At 39.7% G+C, this 16256-nt stretch overlaps 1 protein-coding gene and 1 long non-coding RNA gene across 5 annotated transcripts in view; one reads left to right on the top strand and one right to left on the bottom strand.

Moving 5' to 3' along the window:
- The window catches only part of Nedd9 (neural precursor cell expressed, developmentally down-regulated 9), a 176432-nt gene extending 175578 nt beyond the window's left edge, over positions 1 to 854 (bottom strand). Inside the window, exon 1 of the mRNA XM_020184292.2 lies at positions 715 to 854. The gene's annotated coding sequence lies outside the window, so the exon portion shown is untranslated. The remainder of the gene's footprint in view (positions 1 to 714) is intronic.
- The window catches only part of LOC141425694 (uncharacterized), a 108359-nt gene continuing 92840 nt past the window's right edge, over positions 738 to 16256 (top strand). For 3 of the 4 annotated variants that reach the window (XR_012450740.1, XR_012450742.1, XR_012450741.1), the window contains exon 1: positions 738 to 865. This is a non-coding gene — a long non-coding RNA (uncharacterized lncRNA). Of the gene's footprint in view, positions 1046 to 16256 lie in introns of all 4 variants that reach the window. The other variant, XR_012450743.1, reaches the window with a different exon arrangement.

The raw sequence follows: 16256 nt of genomic DNA, 5'->3' as shown, positions 1-16256 counted from the left end.
AGCAGGAGGCAAAACCTAATGTACCCATTCTCACTGTCACCATAGCACATCATAGCTTTAAAATACATAGAACCTGTCCCCCTTTATCGAAGTCATTGTGGACAGAAGGCAATTGGATGAATGAATGAGTTAAATGAACGAACAGATGTAGAGAAAAGTATGAATGGAGCTGTCAGGATGATCCAGGGTGGATCATCCCAGACCTTTAGATATGGTGCTAAAGAACTAATTTTCTGTAGAGCTAGGACACACACAGAGCCCAGGCCTCTGTCTCCATTTCTTGCCCACTAGGAGCCATTCCTAGAGAGGCTGGAAGCAATATAGATGTAAATGATTGTAACCCACACTTTGTAGTACTAAGATAACTTAAAGAACATGAAAGTTTAGTTCTTCCCAGATAAGGTTTGTGACGACAGTGGGAAGAGAGACAGAGCCACGCACTTACACCCCAAGAAACACCTCCACAGGATGATTTTAACAGCAGAAATCACGGGAAGTTTTAAATTACACCAGAACTAACATCTCCAGATCAGCTCGAAGGAGACCTGGAGTTGCTCATTCCTTCTTCAGGGTATGTTGAACCCTTCCAGCCCCGGTTAAGGGGTGTGAACAGTGGGGAACATCGCCGGATGTCTGACACCAACTCAGGAAGTTAGTCTGAGTGAGACCCAGCCCTGCCCTCACTTTTGGCCACAGCAAGTAGCTGGCACTCACCCAAGGGCAGAACCATACTGGATGGAGCCTCTTGTGTCCCTGGTCTTCTCGCCCTTTCCCTGGGCAGGCAGGCCGGAGGTGACCGCTAGTCCTAATGCATCGTTATGCTTGTCTTCCCTTGCAGCCACCAGCCCTGCTTCTAAAGGCAGCTGTAAGTTCTTCTCGACTGTGCAATTGCACCCGTAGGATGTCAGTGGTGTGTGTGTGTGTGTTGGGGGGGTTCCTTCCTGTTTCTGTGAGGTGATGTTGTCTCGGTTCATTTCCTCTCTGTGTCCCTTTTTTCTTTCCTCTGTCAGACTTTCTGATAGGCTGAGGACACTTTGCCATTTAGGTAAGAAATCTAGTTCTCATGGGCCCATTTGTTTTTGTTAGAAAGATGAATGATCTTTAAATTAACATTGCAATGAAATTCTGATAGGATGACTTTTTTTCTCAGTTCCTTAAGCCCCTTTCTGAGCTTCATTGAGGCAAAATATAGGTTATTGAAAGGCCAACTGAATTGATATTTTAGGTTTTTTTTGATTTGTCCCAGAGGGTTTCACTATAAATTGACTTGAAACATTCTTTCATTTGACAAGTGTTTATTGAGCTTGTCCACTGTAATAAGCGTGGTGCTGGGGACTGGGTACGCAAATGGAGACTCTCTTACTTGTAATGTGGTATGGAAGCTTAGATTTGTGGATATGGAAGGGAATTCAAAAGCCACCTAGCCCCAATTCCTTTGTCCTCTTCTGCACTTGTGAGCAGTTAATAGGCTCTGAGGTGAACCACCTGGGTTTGAATTATGGCTCTAGACTTTGCATACTTTTGGCCTCCCGTGCCTCAGCTTCCTCATTTGTATAATGGAAATGATCATAAGGGTGTTGCCAGAATTGAATGAACTAGTGTCTGGCACAAATAAAATAAGCACTGTGTAAGTGTTTGCTATTATTTATCAATGGCAAATTTGTATTATTATCTGCTGATGCCTTTGCTTTTTCCCTTCATTTTCTGCTTCCCACTTCTCTCTGGTGCCTAGAAAATGACTTGTGGACCTAGTGAGTTGAGAGGAGAGATGGTTTGAACAACGAATGCTTCTAAGTAATCCAATGATTCCTTATGCTTTGATTTAGCGCCATCATGAAGACAGGGAAGGTGCTGTCCCTCTTTATCACACTCTGCCCAGGCTGCGTGTTGTATTCCTGTGACTTCTATTTTTTATTATTATTTTTGTGATAGGAATTGAATCCAGGGCCTTGAGCACACATTATATTACAAAGCTACTCCTCCAGCTCCTACTTAGTTTCGTTTATTTCCTGTAAGACTTTGCTGAAATTCAGATTCATGCCATTTATCTTAAAATGTTTGAGCTGGCATGAATCTTAGTAAAGGATATTCTGCCCATAAAAAGATGCCACTTTCACAATGGGGATACATCAAGAAGATCCTTTGAACATTGTCTTTGGAATTAACAATGAAAGACAGGACTGTAAAATAGTACAGTGTGTGTGGGGGGGTACTTGTAGAAGGGGGGAGAGTGAATGAAGGAGATGAAGGTGAGGGAATATGGTTGATGGGCTTTATATACATATGCAAAATGGAATAATGAAAAAACAATGCCATTTTAAACAAATAAAGAAAATAAACAATCAGATTAAAGCCTTCTCTAGTTGAGATTTAGAGATGCAACAATAACAGGAACATATATGTCTATTTTCAGACATACATTGCATCCATAAGTGAAATTAGCAATATCCATCAAATGGTAACCTGTTTTATTCTTTCCCTCTTCCTCTCTTTCTTACAAAACCATTCTTAAACAAATGTTAAGTGTCAGAATCTCTTCTAGATTCTACGTAGAATTATTCTCTTGCCAAGTGTTTATTTTATAGCTTAGAGTCTTCACAATAAACTGATACAAATAAAGGAAAAGTACAGATAGCACATTTGCATTTTCCATTATACCATATCAAATGGTTATTTCCTTCATCAGGCTTTTAGGCTTAATATATAATTTAAATATATAAACTAGAAAAATATAATTTACATTTCTGTAGCTTACACTCAAATATAAGTACTACTAAATTTTTCCTGTAAGCCAATATGCTAAAAAAAAAAAAAAAACACCAAAAAAGCTCAGGTTGGTCTCCTTTTATATAAAGTACTAGAGTTTTACAGCTTAATTGTCCTTAACTCTGTTATTTATCTACATGACTTCTTTTTCCACTTCAAGTTGCCTGATTCTCCTACTGCTGAAGTTTTCATAACGGAGAAAGCACATCTTTTTAAGGCAAATGAGAAGCTGAGACCTTGTCCAAAATCAGATCAGAATTATTTTAGAAAAACAAGTTAAATATTTTTCTCATTTAGAAAACAGGGAAAATGTCTGTTTCCCTACTTACAATCTTGGATGTTTTTCTTCTTTTTTTCTTTCTTTTCTTCTCTTTGATTAGTGGCAGGTTATTCTGCTTGTCAAAATTTTTGACAAACCACAGATGGTTCTGGCAAAAAACAAACGACTGTAATTTCTAATTACTCTATCCAATGAAGGCAGTGTTTATATTTTCATCTTCATTTAAACAGTCTTCTTGACTGCTATAATTAGCTCCTTCATTCCATCTCAGTTAGCTGGAATCCTGGTTAGCACCACAAGATGGTTTGTAACTACCTGTTAAGCAATGGTCAAACCCCAGGCAACTGCTTTGAATTTGTCATGGATGTTTGGTCTAAGGAGCAACTGTTGCATATGGTGGAGGATGAGGGGTAGGAAAGGGAGAAGTGAGGAAAATGTTAAGTGAAATGGTTGAAAAAATTCTAAGGCCAAGGTGTGCATGTGTGATTAGGATTCCATGTGTTCGACTCATTTCCTTCCATGACTGAAAACAGTATTAGCCATGGGAATCAGCAGCCCACTAAGGCATTTAAGTGAATATGCTCAAGGGTTGGTTTGGCAAGTTTTAAGAGCAAAGTTCTCTAGTATTTTGAGGCATGCTTCGTCCTTGCTCAGGAATGGGACTCAAGTCTTGTGATTTTCATTTTTATATGAGGAAATCAGTTTATAGAACAACTATGTGTATCTGTAGACTCCCGGGAGCATTCCTGAGCATTCTTCATACATCAATCCATAAGACACAGGCCCAGCTTCAAGAAACGTAAAGTATAGTGGGGAGACAACCTAGTGAGATAACTGTTCCCATTAATTGATTCACTCTTGATTTTAAAAACACTTAGTGTAAACTTTAATAAGTGGGAAAAAAAGTGAAAGAGAAACAGTGCTCTCCTTAGAAGAGTTCAGTCTAGTAGTGTCATAGTATGGACATAGCACCTGGAATTTAGATGTTGGAAAACTTATAGCTGAATTCATATGTTGATGGTATTTGGAGGTGAAGCATCTAAGAGGTAATTAATATTAGATGAGATCATGAGGATGGACCCCCCAAGATGGTGCTAAGTGTTTTTATAAGAAGAGGGAGTCAGGGGCTGGTGTCTTGTGTCTATAATCCCAGCTACTTGGGTGGGTGAGATCAGGAGGAACATGGTTTGTGGCCAACGGGGACAAATAGTGTGTGATACTCCATCTCCAAAATAACCAGAACAAAATGGACTGGCGGTAGGGCTCAAGCAGTCACGTGCCTGTTTTGCAAGTGCAAAGCCCTGACTTCAAACCCAGTTCCAAAAAGAAGAAGAAGAAAAAGAGGAAGGAGGACCAGTTTAGCATACTTGCTCCATCTTGCCACATGACGCCCTCCACCATGTCAGGATGAGACTTGTGCTCTTTTGCCCTTGCCAGATGTCAGCAGATGTTGGCACCTTGCTCTTGGGCTTCCCAACCTATGATCCAAATAAACTTCATTATTAGCCATGGGGAATCATCAGCCCACTAAGACATTTACATTAAATTTAAATTACCCAGTCTTAGCAATTTTGTTTTAGAAACAGAAAATAAACTAAGAAAAGTAGGCATGGAAGAATGAGCCTCGTCTACCTCCCTCATCTCTTCTCTTGCCAGCTACAATCTTTTTCTCTCCTTTGTGAGAGAGCCTCTTCTCTCTCTTTTTTTAATATAAATTTTTTATTAGAATATATTCATTATACAAGGGGAGATTTGTAGTGACAATTCCAATTAGACTTATATTGTACATTATTTACATTTCTGCCATCATCTGTCCCCCTCAGCCCCCTCCCCACCCCACTTAAAGCAATTGCAAGAGGTTTTTTAGCTCTGTTTCATATAGGTATATGAAGTCCATCTGCCATATACGGTCACCTTAATCTCCTTCATTCATCCTTCTCTCTCCCACTAGTATGCCCCCACACACTGTGCCTATTTGACAGTCCTGGTTTTCATTATTAATAGTTAAGTTGAAGTTCAAATATATGCCCACTGTGGGTGTGCTTTACTTTAGTCTGTACAATCCTGCAAATACTCTCCCTTACCTCATTAGAGAGCATATTCTCTTTTGCCTATACTATTTCCCAGTCTGTCAGCAGTGTCCTGGAGTCTTCAGCCCTCACATTACCAGACCCCCATGACCAGCTATTTCAGCAGCACATAGGATGCTGATTTCCTTGCTCTGCTATTCTGAGTGTTCATCTTGCTCATCTCCAGTTCTAAATGGAAGACTAATCTGCTTTCTTGCATGCCCCAGAGCTACCCAGACTCACTGTGCAAAGTTAACAAAGGGCAATTTGTTTCTTTGCAAATTCTCCCCCCAAAACCTCAACCGAGGCCTTTCTGCTATTCAAGAAGCTTCTTAGTCATCTCTCATTATGTCAGGTCTTCCACAGCATCCTTTACAAGGTTTTCTCATTCTTCAGAAGCTCGGAGATCAGTCCTTACTTTACATCTGGGTAAGTACTCCTGACATGAGCTCTTTTAGGATTCTTCATGGTCCCTGCAGAATTTGTCTACTGCTCCCATCCTCTGCATATTCGTAAATCCTTTGAATTACAGCTTCTAACATTACTACTTGATTAATAATGAATGTAATATCTACTAATTTTTCTATAATTTTAAAATCTACAAAAAAGCAAGATTCTCTTGTATAAAACTAACATTGCAAGTAAAGCTTAAGTACCTACTGACCATCAAACCTAATTCAGTTCCCTCCTTTGCTCTGCCCATGGATCCTGCTTTCTGCTTGATTTGTATGCTACCAAGACATTTTCTGGGCATTTGTATAAATACATGCAGCCACCATCAGTCTGCAATTGTGCACACCTGCAGTCCTGACCTTGAATATGCTGTGTGCACAAAGCATGACACCGAAACCATTGTGCTCTACTTCTGAGGGAACCACATAAACTGCCACTCTGGTTTCACATGAAATAGTAACTTAAAAACAATGTCTTATTCATGAGAATAGAAAAAACTGTGTTGTTAGTTTCAATAGTTGAACGATTAGACTCCTTAGTTTACTTGACTTTTTCTCACTTGCTTCCTAAATGTTCACAAACCTAGATTTACATCCAACTGGTTTACCTCTGAGTACATTTTCCACATCAACTACTAATAGTCCATCTCCATTTGATAAGGTGAAGTTTTGGATTTTCCTTGTTTTTTTACATTATCATATGATAGTTGTACAGGGGTTATACATTGTGATATTTATATATGTGCTTATAATATATCTGAATTAGTTTCATCCCCTCTGTCATTCTCCCTTATCTCCCTTCCTCCCTTCTTAGAACAATTTCAATTTCAACAAGTTTCATTGCTCTATTTTCATACATGTATACAACGTACATTCTTTCACCCTCTCCCCACCCACTGGTACCAACCCCCCTGACCAGTTTTACCTTCCTGTTCTTCATTTTTAAGTGTATAGTGATGGTTCAAGGCAGTTTTGCCTTGGTATTTCACGTGTGTATATATTGTACTTTAATCAGATTAATTGCTGCTATTACTCTTTATTATACTGTTTTCAGCACATTTCATTATATTATCTTCATACACAGATGCAATGTATTTTGATGTTATTCACTCTTTATCATTCTCTTTTCCTCTCTCACCTTCTTGTAGTCCTCTCAGACAGACCCAACCTACTATTATAATCCTGTTCTCTCTCTCTCTCTCTCTCTCTCTCTATCTATATGTATGTATATATGTACACATACACACATATGATGTATGTATTTATGTATCTGTTCTCTTTTATAAAGGTCTAGCTTCTACATAGGAGGGAAAATCTTTCTTGCCTATGTGATAACTAATCAAAACCTCAAGTCAATTCACATACCTCTTCTTGGACACATGCATACGCTGCCATTGACTGTGATCATTTACATCTAGTTTTTTCCACAATTCTTTTCCTCTCCTTTTCATTAGACATTTTCCTCTTTCTGACTCCCTTATCATAATCCCATATTAAGGGATTGCTACTTTCTGAATCTAGGATTTTTTTTTAATATCTCCAGTAGTTAAAACCCCACTGTGTCTGTTTATTTACTTTAGTTTTTATGCAATTGCTAAGACAATAGTAAAGTAAAATGGAAATCCAACTTACCCCTCCCAAATTTTTACAACATTTCCAGTTATATAAATAAGAGCTTTATGGTCACATTTTCATGGAAGCCCTAGCTCATCCCTTGGTTGCATCTATACTCACTTTACCTTCTTCTTTTCTGTCTTTCATGTTCAATTGTTCTAGAGGGTTGGCCTACATTTTGTACCTCCATGTCTACAACTTCCATATCCCTTTCCTCACTACAGTCCTTTCATATTGACCTTTGGTTCCCATCCCCAGCTCTCCACTAACATTGTTCTTTCTAAAGTTATCTTTGGTAACCTAGGTGATGAAGCCATTAGACACTGTAGTATTTTTATGCTGAATTTAAAAAAGTTTAGGTTGGGCTGTGGCTCAATGGTAGAGAGCTTGCCTAGGATACATGAGACCCTAAGTTCAATCCTTATACTTAAAAAAAAAAAAGTAGATCATTTCTTTCCTCTCACACCCTTCTATTTCTTTGGAAGACACCATTTAGTTTTGGTTCACCTCCACCATAGTTCATGGTACTCTTTTGCTTATTGCTACCCAAGTTTTACTGCTGGACCTTACATATTTTCATTCTGCTGTTCTCTTTGGGTGATCTCATCTCATTTAGACCAGGGACAAGCCTGTACTCTTCATTTATGCCAATATCATACACTTAGTCTTTTAGACTTTCTAAATCTTTCAGACTTAGGCTTTCAAACCTAAAAGATTTCAAGCATCCTCCTACCATCACCACTCTTAAGTCCATTTACATGGTCACAAAATTCCATTTTTTAATAAATTATTTAATCTCAAATATTGTTGAATCATTGTACATACCTTGGTTTGGACTTTCACTGCTTGGTCTAGCAAAACAATTCCTAACTGTGACTGTCCTCTTTGAACCTTGAATATTAGAGGAGTACATGGCTTGTACAATGGTCTAATTGCTTATCTCCAATGTGATCATTTTAATAGGTTTGGGCCTTTGAGAGGTAATTAGGTCATAAGGACTCCACCCTCATGGATGGGAATAATTCCCTTATAAAAGAGATCTGAGGGAGTTTGTTTGCCCCTTCCACCATCTGTGAGGAAGAGAGTCCTAACCAGACATTGAATCTGCCAGCACCTTGATCTTTGACTTCCTACCCTTCAGAACTGTGAGCCATAAATTTTTGCTGTTTATAAGCTACCCAGTCTAAGGCATTGCCATAGCCTAAAATGACTAAGAGAGTAGGTACTCAGGAGATATTAATTGAATGAACATCTCTGTAATATGAGATGTTTCTAGAGACAAATTTCAAATCTTCCCCTTCCCCAGCCTACTTACAGACTTCCACCTTTTATTTTGTTACTTACAAAATAAAATTGCAATGACTTAGTGAGCTGAGATCCATGCTGTCTTCTTAGATTCTCTCCTGCCATGTCCACTGTCATAGTGCCCTTCACCTTACCATCACATGGAAGTACTCACTGCTCCCTCATATTCATGATTTCTCAGATTATAACGGCTGACTCCTGACTAGAGTTCCTTCCTCCTTTTCTTCCTGACAATACTTAGCATTGTCCTTCTATACTGCATGTCCTTCCCAGTTATCTGTTCCCCTCTCGCTGTCACCAGGACTTCTATATAGCATTTATCATTAAATGTCACAATAGTAGGTATCATTACTTTGAGGCTCCTGAAAGGCAAGGAGCTGCTGCTTATTCATTTGGAGTCTCAAACTAAATAGGTTACAAAGCTGTCCTGAGAGGTTCTCATCAGAATCACATATGAGACAAATATAGACTCCCAGGTCCCATCCCCATGAACTGCAAAGTCCTGATTTTCTGCGGAGTGGAATACACTCCCCAGATAGCCTCATGCAAGTGAATGTTGGAGAACAGATCCACAGTGTCCAGCAACTATTGGATGGATAAAGACATGGTAAGAATTGAGATCTCTACTCCTAGAAATTTGCTCTATTTTCTTCATTCCTTTGGGGTGTAGCTTAGTTGGGGACCAACCCAGGTATTCAGCTCAGCATAGATCAAAGTAACTTAATGGGAAACAGTTTTGCATTATTCTCTAACCAAGTCTTGCAAAGTATCTGTTGTCTTGTCCAAATGCCAAATTACATTTAGGGTTATTCAGAGTCCAGAAGATGGTTGGCTCTGATAAGGACTAAGAAATTTTTGCTCAAGTGGGAACTAGTATTTGCAAGCATACTCTGCATTTTTAACTCACCAAAGCCAAGTTCTTAAGTTTAAGTGAGCCACAAGTATCTTCTAATGAGCTGCACTGCTCCATTATTTTGTGCTTATCACCAATGTGGAGAACTGTAGTATCAGTTAACATTCCTCTCCTGACTCTGAGTGAACTGTGGATGGGCTTTAGGGGTTTTCAGTCTTTGGGTGAGGCTAAAGAACTACCATGAAGATTAACAAGACTTTTGTTGATCACAACATCTCTAAACTGTCTTCTTGAATAGTTCTTTTAAATTTTAAGCCCTATCAACACACTCTTGAGGTCGATCTTAATGTGCCATAACAAGACTAATGAAGACTTTACAAAATATGCAGTGTGTGAATGGCCTCAGGATAACACAATGTATACTAAAAAATTGTTAGATATATATTTATCAAAGAACAAATTGTTCTAGGCAATACATACAGATTCAGCTATCCCACTTCTGGTTGCATAGCCTGTGGATTTGAAGTCAGTATGTTGAAGACATATCTGTATCCCATGTTCACAGAAGCATCATTTACAAAAGCCAAGACATGAAATCTCCCTAAGTGTCCACCAGCAGATGAATGGATAAAGAAAATGTGGTGTATAAACACAATGGAATACTATTCAGTCTAAAAAAGAGAAGGAAATTCTCTCATTTGTGACAACGTGGATACACCTGGAAAACAGTATGCTAAGTGAATAAGCCAGGCACAGAAAGACAGGGAAACCACCTGTTCTCACTTATCCTTGGAATCTAAAACAATTGAACTTACAGAAGCAGAGAGCATAGGAGGATGTTAGAAGGAAGGAGGAATTAGGAGATGTTGGTCAAATGGTAGAAAATTTATAGTTAAACAAGAAGAATAAATTCTAAGTATTTCAAGTATCTGATATGCTAATTAGCTTGACTTGATCACTCTATACTGTATACTTATATAACATCACTGTGTATTTCCATAATTATATATGATTATAATTTGTCAAAAATAAAAGAAAAAAGTGCAGAGAACAAAAGTATAGAAATATACTAATACGACACAATCAAATATACCTGAGAGGTGGAAAAAAAAGAAAATAAAGACAGCAGACAGAGTGGTTTCAAATTGCTTTTTGTGGTTCCCCCCCAATCTTTTTGAGACAGGGGATTGATATGTAGCTCAGGCTAGCCTTGAGCTTGAAATACTCTTGCCTCAGCCTCCGAAGTGATGGAATTAGAGGCATGTACCATTACACCCAGCTTTTGTGGTCCCTTTGTGCAGGCGTTGAGGTCTGTATATAGCTTTCAAGAAGAGGCAAGATATAGACTGGTAAATGAGCCATCTCCTAGATTGCTCAGCTGAACAGAGCACTAAAGGTTCTCTGTTTTATTTTAGTACATACTATTTATTCTTTAATATTTCCATGATTTCTTTATTACACAAATAGCACATACTCATTGTTGAAACCAGGAAAATAAATAGTAATTCAAAAAGGTGATATAACTAATATTACACTGGAGTATTTGTTCTTTTTTTGGCAGTATTGGGGAATGAACTCAGGGCCTTGCACTTTCTAGGTGCTCTTCCACACCTGCAGCCCTTTTTGAATTGGTTATTTTTGAGACAGAATCTTGCATTTAGGCTCAAGTCAGCCTAGACTGCTGTGTTCCCTGTGTAGTTGGAGTGACAGGCAGTGAACTACTGTGGCCAGCCATTGGTTGAGATGGAATCTTGTGAACTTTTTTGTCTAGGCTCGCCTTGATTTGTGATCTTTCCAATCTCTGCTTCCTGATAGCTAGGATTATAGGTGTGAGCCATTCCACCTGGTCTATATATTTTTCTCATGTATATAGTGATCTAGTATACTGTTTGTTTTCTATTGCTGCTATATCAAATTACCACAAACATAATAGTTTAAGACAAATTTATCACCAGACCCACTCCCCCTCACAGGTGGCTTACTGGAAACTCCCCAGACAAACCCAAAGATTGACAAAGGGATAGTTGTTAACCTTTATCTCCAAGTGGGCACCAAGGACAGTTGAGCAGATGAGTGACCTAACCACAACTTATCTTCCTTAGTTGCCCAGCAACAGCACTCCTTAGTGACCCACAGAAAACTCTCCCCATCCAGCAATCTTCCTGGTACTTTTCCACCAACTCTCTCTATATCGACCCCAAGCCTGTGTGTGGCAGTGGGCTTAGCTTTCTTGCTGGAGACCCCCTCCACAGACTCTCTTTCCAAAATAAAGCCTAGGCTGATGTTGAGCTGCCTCCCGCCTGTCCTTCCATGCTTTTTTTTCATTCCAACAGTCATCTTCCTCCATCTTCACAGGCAACAACATTGCCTCTCAGACCAGTCTTTCCCAGTCACATCTCTGCTTGGCCAGAGCTGGGAAAAGTTCTGTCTTGTATTAAGAATCCAGCGATAGACTGGACCTGAATGAGTATCAAAGCCCAGCTGAAGGTCCCTAACTTAGTCATATCTGCAAAATCTCTTTTGCCATAGAAGGTCACATATTCTCAAGTTCTGGGAATCAGGCCATGGGTGTATTTGGGGCCATGATTCTGCCTATGACATAATGTTTGTAGAGGCGAAGGGACTTACCTAAAGTCACAAAGCTGGTAAATGTTGGGGATATTTGTTAAACTCTTTCAGATTGCAAGATCTGTTGCAATTGGACTCTTCATTAATCAAGATTTAGAATAGGAAGGACATAGAGAAGAACTGCAGAGAGGTGAATGAGCCTCTCAGAAACTGGGACTTCATTCTTGGTCTACAGATGCCATGATCTTGTGGCTTTCTTAACAGTGGGGATCCATGGCAGCACAAGAGGCCACTGCATGCTTCTTCTGCCACTCTTGACAATTCAATTCTCACACCCCCACCTAGCTCTCTCCAATATCCTTCTTTTCCATGTAGGTTATCTCATGACTTCCACCCACTGCTACCTCCGCGTGAGTCTCTTGCTTCTGGACCCTGTTGCCATTTCTATTTCTCTCTGTGTGTCACTGGGAAGCTCTCTGAAAGGATATGATACAGTCTGTTAATGGCTGCAGGGCACTGAGCATCCCTATTGTGTAGAAATAACCCATTGGGTTATCTCACTGGCTGCCAGACAGTTTATGAATGGCTAGCTTCAAAAACAACTGTCATTTTCCAGGATCACAGGATCAAAGCAACTGAGGCCAATAGGAAAAGGGTAACAGGTACTAGAGAAAAGGTTAGATCAAAAAGAATTAACCTAGAAGGTAACACCCACGCACAGGAAATCAATGTGAGTCAATGCCCTGTATAGCAATCCTTATCTCAACCAGCAAAAACCCTTGTTCCTTCCTATTATTGCTTATACTCTCTCTACAACAAAATTAGAAATAAGGGCAAAATAGTTTCTGCTGGGTATTGCGGGGGAGAGGGAGGGGGCGGAGTGGGTGGTAAGGGAGGGGGTGGGGGCAGGGGGGAGAAATGAACCAAGCCTTGTATGCACATATGAATAATAAAAGAAAAATGAAAAAAAAAAAAGAAATTACAAAGTAGCTACAGTTATGTCAAATAAAATAGAGTTTAAACTAAAAACCATAAAGAGGATATAACAGTCATAAACATCTACCCATTCAACATAAGAGCATCTAAGTATAAAAGACAAATATTAATAGCACTAAATGGAGAAATTGATTGCAACTGGACTGTGGTAGGGGACCTGACATTCCACTTATAGCAATGGACAGGTCATCCAGACAGGCAGTCAACAAAGAAACATCTGACTTGAGCTGCACAGTAGACCAAATGTATTGGATATGGGAAATCATGTAGGGCCACTTCCTTCAGAATAGGGCCAGGTTGGGAATTCCTTCCCAACACACTGCTGCATATACAGAAACTGAACCATGGCTGAGAATCACAACTAGAATAATCCAGCTGGATGCAGAAGGGGAGGAGAATGGGGCACAGAGCCAATACTGACCTTGGGCATTCTGAAAACAGTTTAGGTAATTGTGTTCAGTACTTCAAGACTCTAATTGGTATCTTTAACAGAGGCCACACAGGCTTATGAAAGTTCTAAAATTATATCATTTTTATCAGTAACCAGGACCTCAAGTTGCTCTCACAAACCACATACAGCCTTACGCAATAAGCTTTGGAAAGAGAACTCAGCTGTGTCTCCATGTTGCACCCACTTGCTCCTCCAGCTATGTTTACTCTGGAGGGGGAAAAGCATCTCCTTCACTGGGAAGAATGAGTCTCACTATGTTTCAGAAGGAGAAACCTCCCTTGGGTACACTGAGGCTTGTGCCCCACTCCCACTTTCCTAGTGGAAGAATCCTGCTGTAGAAGTTTCATCTGTTGTTTCCCACAAGAATGTGTGCTGTGGTCATAGCTCAGGGTTGCCAGCACAAATCTCAAATGCAGCTCCCTCCTGACTGAGAATACATTCCAGGATGTTTTTAGTTTGAACCTTAGTAACTGGGGACAAAAGCTGGGGACAATTTTAATTAATTACATGTGAAAATGCTATCTGACTGACATAGCACAGAGTGTCCCTGGTGGAGACAGTGTTGGGAGGGTGCCCTGTTATATAGGACCAGGACCAGGGATTCATCTATGTGGTATGCAATATTTTCTCCTCCTGTTGTGCTTTTGATGGTGTGTGTGTGTGTGTGTGTGTGTGATGCTAGGGATCAAAGTCAGGACCTCCAAGTACTAGGCAAGTGCTCTACCACTGAGCTGCATCTCCAGCCCCCTGTTGTGCTTCTATAGAGAATTTCAACGACCTATTGCTTCTTGGGCTTCCCACACATTGTAATAATTAATGAAATTCATTCATTTTTACTCTGAAATACAAAGGTCTTCATGCAGTCAATCAAAATGCATTTGTTGAGAAATTATTAGGACTAGAGATAAACTGGTGAGTAAAAACATCCTTAGTATAATACAGTGTATAAATGAAATGTCTTAGCTCCAAATAGTGCAAGAGCAAAACTTATAATGAATTGAACAATAGATATTTCTTACCTGACCAAGTGAGAAGCTTGGGGTTGGGCAGTGGTCCTGGGATGCATTACTTCAGCACTACCATTAAAGTCTTCATATTAACTTTATTCTCAAGTTCTGAGTTCCCTCATGATTGCAAAGTGACTGCAATAACTGTTGGCAGTGCATTCTCAACCATATCTAAATGAAAATAAATAAATACATAAAGCCAAAAGGGAGACCTTCTTCTCCTTGGATCACTGAGCCTTTCTGAAAGATGATTCCTTTCCTAGACACTCTGTTCTTACAACCCCAACTCTCAGCAGGTATGTCCTCAAGTCTTAAAAAGCCAAATTGCATCACAAGTCTGTTTCTAGGCCAATCAACAAGAAAGCAAATGAAATGATGATCATTGTCTTTAGTCAGTCAAATTTTGCTTTTTGGGATTGAGAATGGGCTCAGTCTTTCCTGAAGCACAGGTGGTTCCATACAGAAACACAGTTCAGGTCCTTTAGGAGGAAGAATGGAAAGCTTTTGGGTAAGAAACCAGCAGCTACTGGATAAGACCAGGCTTCCAAATGACACAGGAAGGAAGGGGACAATGTCCCTTTCACCTCACTAATTTCAGAGTCAGGAAGACTGAATTTCCAGCCTTTATATTGCTGCTTAGTAGTTATAAGATCTTGGTATGTCAATTTCCACATACATAAAATGGTAAATCAGACCTCTCTCATTGATTGGCTCTGAGGATCAAATATATTAGTATATGCAAAATAGTCAGCACAGTGCCTAGCCCATAGGAACTGTCCAACAAATATCATCTTCTTATTCAAAGCCCTTGGATAGCTGGCAGTCCACATGAATGGATAAAACCGACAGGTGAATCAGTCCACATTCTGTTCAGCGAGTACCTTGACATGGGCACCAACACCTTCCTGGGGAGAGATGATGCTCTCACAGTTTCTACAAAGTACCAAGGTCCCCAAAATGCTTCGGCTAAATCCAGTGGAAAATTTCCAACTTTCTTTTACCTTGCACTTCTGCAGCATCTTTATTCTTGGCAATTCCTCTTCTTTTGTAACTCTCCCTTGCCCTGTGTTCCAAACAGCTTTCTCCTGGCTTACCTCCAACCTCCTTGCTGGCAACTTCTTTTCTTACTCTTTTACAGGTTGCTCTTCCTCCACCTTTCTTCCTCCTTCTTCCTCTTCTTCTTTCCCTATGAGTCCTTCTTGATCTTTTTTCTTCCTCCTCTTCTTCTTTTCCTCTTCCTCTCTTCTTTCTCTTCTCCATCTCCTCCTCCTTTATGACTTCTCTAGAACTGTGTTCTCCACCCCTGCTTCAATTACATGTGTCATCTCCCAAGGTGAGAACTCATCCATTCCTGTACCTTTAACTCTTATTTATATGTTCATAAAATTTATGAAACATTCAACACATATTACTTTCATCTGTTATTCAACAATAATTTACTTATTCATTTATTTTTTTTCACCATCTAAGAGCATGCTGGTGCCATGCTCTTAGATTTCCCAGACTCTAGAGCCATAAGCTAAATAAACTTCCATTCTTTGTAAATTACTGGCCTCAGGTATTTTGTTTTAGCAATGGAAAACAGAATAAGATGGGCTTGAAAACGGTGTGATGGATCGAGTGATAGGGAGGTCACTGGTGACCTGGACAAGCCAATTTCAGTTGTGGGCACAAGAGAGAATGAGAAGAAGGAAGTTAGAGGCAGCAGTATAGACAAGTTCTTCAAGAAGTGTTGCTGTAACGGGGAACAGAAGAGTGATGTGAGAGCCAAAAGAGGGTGTAGAGTCAAAGGAATCTTTTGTTCCTTAGACAAGAGATCTAATATGCTTGAATGGCAATAGAAACAATCAAATAGAAACCGCATGCACTCCGCCACTTAGCTGCTCCCCCAATCC

The sequence above is a fragment of the Castor canadensis genome, chromosome 8, assembly GCF_047511655.1.
Source record: "Castor canadensis chromosome 8, mCasCan1.hap1v2, whole genome shotgun sequence".
Lineage (NCBI taxonomy): Eukaryota > Metazoa > Chordata > Mammalia > Rodentia > Castoridae > Castor > Castor canadensis.
This window is presented reverse-complemented; position numbering and strand designations above follow the sequence as displayed.